General features: G+C 45.2%; 1 protein-coding gene across 1 annotated transcript in view; it reads left to right on the forward strand.

Annotated features, from left to right (window-relative positions):
- Positions 1 to 394: 394 nt before the first annotated feature.
- LOC101995159 (zinc finger protein 208) overlaps positions 395 to 5,169 on the forward strand; it is a 41,194-nt gene continuing 36,419 nt past the window's right edge. The window contains 1 exon segment of the mRNA XM_026783712.1: positions 395 to 478. The gene's annotated coding sequence lies outside the window, so the exon portion shown is untranslated.

Genomic DNA, 5,169 nt, shown 5'->3' on the forward strand with positions numbered 1-5,169 from the left:
ATGTTTTTCCCATGTAAGATTCTTGTAATTGTCTCAATGTAATAAGAGTCAAAATGAAAGTTTTACTCTGGAGTAAGTTTCTATAATAAGCAAATGTGCGTGTGAAATCACAGTAAAGTGACCGAAACTACCTAAAAAATGTAATAAACATTACTGTAAGGTCTCAACTCTCATCTAAACATCTCAGTTTACAAACTGAGAATTTTTAGAGCATCCTGACTCTCTGTCTCCCTCTAGCCCCCCTCTAGCTGTAGAGATTGCAAGTTAAACTTCTTTCCCAGGGTCAAAGGCTTCCAGTGGCCGTCGCATTACACAGACTTATGGGAAATGTAGTCTCACTCCTTTTGACGTCACAATCAAGGGTCACTCTGTTGCCTTCTGAGTTGCTTCTGCGCAGGTTCCACCCTCTTGCCACTTCCCTCTCCAATTTGATCTCGAGTTTTTTACTACCCTGCTTGGGTTGGATCTCTGAGCACAGGTTGGTTCGGGGTGCAGGGCAGCCCAGAAGGTCTGAGGGATCGTGCAGGGGCAGCCGGTAGGTCCATGGTGGAAGGAGTGGGCACGGGGCCATGAGAAACAGGAAGAAGCTCACTTTGGATTTGCTGTTCGAACCTAGGCTGCGCCACCGAGTCAGGATTTAGGTCCGCGCTAGGGAGAGGGCGATGGGGTCGGTTCTGGGTTCCCTGTCGCTCCAGTCCTCCCGGGATCTCGCTCCGGGACAGGGCGGGTCTGCTGCGGTCCCCGAGGCTGTGCAGGGAGCTCTCCCGGGGAAGCCTGCTGCCTCCAGCGGACTCACTCTGAATGGCTGTAGTCAGCATTCTCAGCGATCCAGAGAAGAAAGTGGAATTTCTGGTCCCTACTGCACTTTATAGCCGTGTAGTAGTCGTTTTTATAAAGTTTATAAACTTTTATATTCGAGAAAAACGAGGCAGGGAAAAGGAGGCGACAGGAACAATGTGGGGGAGTTGGATCTAAACTCGAGGAGAGCAGGCAGATTTGTCTGGGCGCCTCTCACAAAATCTCTCTAAGGCACAGAGAGGAGGTGCGAGAGTTCTCCTGACGTCCACTCTCCATTCTGTTTTTCCCAACCTGTGTCTAGGACCAGCTTCCATTGAAGGAGGCGGGAACTGAGACTCCGTGTTCTGGCTAGGGAGGAGTGTGAATCTTCAGCTATTCTTAGGGAATCGCATTTTGATCCTCGTCCAGAAAGAACTTGTGTTTCTATCACCGAGAGAGTAAATTCATTCTCAAGGGTCCTGAAATACTTCTTTTTAAAACCCACCTAAATGAGACCAAGGTTCTAGGCCGTCTGCCCTCTGCCCACAGACAGCCACACTGAGGAGAGTGCCCTGAGCATGGCAGACAGTTCCCGGAGCGAGCAGTGGTGGTCTGTCCTGGGCAGCAGTAGGGAGTGGTCTTTGCAGTTAATTCTTCCATTGGGGACCTGCTCCTGTACCCCGAGGGGACCGTCTCCATCTTCACTGCCCAGGGCTCTTGCTGTTCTCTGAGCTGGGCAGTCAGTGTCCCTGTTAACTGGCAGCCATCTCACAGGTGAAGAAGAGTGGAGGATGGTCTTCTCATTTCTCACTGCCGAGGAGCTTTTGGCAATGTCTGATTTTTTTTTTTTTTTTAAAGAAAATACCAGATTTTTTATTAAACAACTTCATCTACTTGTGACTTGGGGTTCCCTTAGCCTTCTGCATTGCTGTGTTTTCTTCTTCTTCTTCTTTTGATAGGAGGAACTTTTGAGGATAATAATTGTTTATAAAGCATAGGGATCCCAAGGCTCTTCACTGCAGCTCTCCCCAACAGATCTGGATCAGGCCTTTCCTTCTGTGGCCTCTTCACCTTCCAATCTTAGTAAGCAACTGTCCGAGAGCCTTCAGTTCCCAGGCTCTGCTTGGCGTGTGTATTCTCGCTGTTACTTTTCATCTGTCAGTGGTGATGTGTGGTCCTTCAGTTTCCCCAGCCGCTGTGTCTGCTGAGAAAACCTAGTGAGGACTTTACAGAAACGCCTGCTGGGTCAGGCACCACTGTTCCTGAGCCCTGTGTGAATTTCTGGAGGGTTGTCTAGACTGGCATCTGTTGGAACTTTTAATTTGTATGGATCACTGTATACGACTCATGTAAGAGTAAAGACCATACTTCCTAAAATAATGCCTTCCACATTCTCTCTGTCTTGTTTTTATGAGGGAAGCCTTTACATACCACAGGCTAGCCTTGAACTCTATGTAGATGAGGATTGCCCTGAACACTTGGTACTGTGCCTACACCTTCTGCGAACTAAAATGAAAGACCTGAGCCACCTTCCTGAAATCTGTTTCTCCTTTTATTCTGTGGTGTGTCACGAAAATCTGTTCCATCCCCTTCAGTGCTTGTTACCGTCTTGATTGGCTGATTGATTGGCCCTGTGTCTGTGTAAACAGGTGGGACCACTTATCATGCTGTTCCTGTGCAAGCTGGAGGAACTCTTAGAGATTCGATTCCTTCCTTCCATCACATGGGACCCAGGGCATCAGACTGGTCAACAAGTGGCTGTCCTGGGGTAGAATTACTAGAACGACTGAAATGTCTTAGGATCGTGTCTACTAGGCTCTAGTCGGTTTTCGTTGGCCTTGATCCACCACTCCACATGTATTGGGGGGCAGTCAGAACTCAGTGCCTTGTTCTGGGCTGAAACAGGCTAGGAGTTGGAAGCCTGTTCCACTGGGTGCCTTGAGGAACAAGCCCAAACATTGGCCCAACTTGTCTTGGTCAGCACTCACACCATGCATTTCCATCAGGGACATTTGGATCTTTCTGTCTTTCTGAGGGATTTGCAGTGTTTTCTTCTTATTCCATCAGGTGGCTCAATCAACTTTGAATCCATGGGTTAGGAAAAGAACATTGGAAAGAATATATTGGTGATGTACTGGGAGTAAGGATTGAGACTGAAAACAACTAAGTGGATTTTGGCTTCATACATGGATTGTGAGCAATTCATGGAATTCATATTTTAAAGAAAATTAATTATGATTGATAAGTGGCTAAAAACATAGCTCCAAAAACATAAAAAGGGGAGAAGTTAATATAGAAATGAACAGCTGTCACAGTTATTCTTTATTTCATGCTTACCTCAATGGTGTCCATAGAAAGAGCCAAAGCCCCCTCCTCAAACAAATGCATGGTCTGCACAGCTGTGCACTTTTCCAGTTGTCAGCCATATAGACCTCCTCCTGCTTTTTCTAATGCGTAGTCCCCATTTGCACTCTTGCACTAACAGGAGAAAATAATGTTTTTACCATGTTTCTCTGTCTGGGTTCATAATAGCTTTCTTATTTCAGTTATAAAAGCAGATCTCGCCGGGCGGTGGTGGCGCATGCCTTTAATCCCAGCACTAGGGAGGCAGAGGCAGGAGGATCTCTGTGAGTTCGAGACCAGCCTGGTCTACAGAGCTAGTTCCAGGACAGGCTCCAAAGCCACAGAGAAACCCTGTCTCGAAAAACCAAAAAAAAAAAAAAAAAAAAAAAAAAAAAGCAGATCTCAGCACCATTTTGATGCAAATACTTTATTTTTTTTTTTGTATTCCATTTTTCTAAACTAGAAGGTTACCTAAAATTGGATGAAATCCAATTTGTAAATTCCCTTGAGTTTTGACAATGTCATCAAAGAAAAACAAATGAAGTTGTATACACGTTTACATGGGATACTGTTCAGGGGCATAAAAGAGTGTGGTTCTGCTTGCGTTCTGGACCCACTCACTTTGGTTACCCTTCCTTCCTTTCTTTTTTCCTTCCTTCCTTCCTTCCTTCCTTCCTTCCTTCCTTCCCTCCCTCCCTCTTTGTCTTTTAGTGTTTTTTTTTTTTCTTTTCAGGATAGATTCTCCAGTAGCTTTGACTGTCCTGAAACTCACTCCTTAGACTAGGCTGCCCTTGAATTTAGAGATCCCCCCCCCCCCAGGGATAAAGGCAGGCACCAGCACCACCCACCTTTGTTTACTTTTTACATTCTTTCACTTTAAGGCAGTTCCTGCTCTTAACACTGAGATTAATTTCTTTTCATCAACATTTAGTTAGCCTGTTTTGTGGGTGGAAAGTCTATTAATATTTAAAGTTATTACTGCGGAGGTGGCTGTTGCTTTGCTGTTGCTTTGCTGTTGCTTTGCTGTTGTTTTGTTTTGCGCATTCTCAGCCTTGCTCAGTGTGGAGGGATTAGACCTTCCTTTGGTTCCTCTCTGCAGTCTCCCCTAAGCTTAGCCTTCTCTCCAGTCCAAAGTGTTGCTATCAGGGCTCTCTTTGGGGCTGGTGTGATCCACATGAGTTCTATTAGCCTATTTGTATCCCCAGAAAGTTTTCCTTTCTTGTTTTACTATATCTGATAGTTTTGCTGAGTATAGTAGTCTATGTTGGGAACTCTGGTCTCTTCCAACTCGGAGTGAAGCGGCCCTGGATCTTATGAATTAAAAAAAAAAAAAAAAAACTTTCTGAAAGTTAATGAACTTAAAGTGGTTCTGAGGTAGAAATTTATATCTTTAAGAGTATATGTTTGAAAAAGCATAACAAACACCAATGACTTCGTGACTCAAGAATTGTGCAAAAGAACAACAATCCAAACATAAATCCAGTGACAAAAAAGATAAAAATCAGAACATAAAGTGTTGAAATAGAAACTAAGAAAACTATAAAAACAACCAATGAGACCCCGAGCTGCTTCTTTGGGAAGATGAACTTTGGCTCTGCTGAGCAGAAGGAAGAAAAGGATGATCAAATTAAAAGGGCCAGGGATAAACAGGGCAGCACGGCAGTGAACACCAAAGAAAGTCTTCTAAGGAAGGGAATGCTTAAAACCTGTCCTCCATCCCATTGGAAATATAAAAGAAATGCTCACCTGTCTGGATTCCCCCAAACCACGCATGCTAGACTCAGAGGAGGTCAGGGGCACAAATAGGCCATGCAACTGGGGGAACAGAAGCTAATTCAAAGCCTTCTCTGTCACCCACAAGAAATCCAACAACCCCTCCCCACCACAAAAGAGGAAGGGAGGGAGTGAAGGAGGGAGAGAGGGAAAGAGAGATAGTGCAAAAATAGATTCACAGGCCGGGCGGTGGTGGCGCACACCTTTAATCCCAGCACTTGGGAGGCAGAGGCAGGCGGATCTCTGAGTTCGAGACCAGCCTGGTCTACAAGAGCT

This window comes from Microtus ochrogaster, chromosome 19, assembly GCF_000317375.1.
Source record: "Microtus ochrogaster isolate Prairie Vole_2 chromosome 19, MicOch1.0, whole genome shotgun sequence".
NCBI classification, from domain to species: domain Eukaryota; kingdom Metazoa; phylum Chordata; class Mammalia; order Rodentia; family Cricetidae; genus Microtus; species Microtus ochrogaster.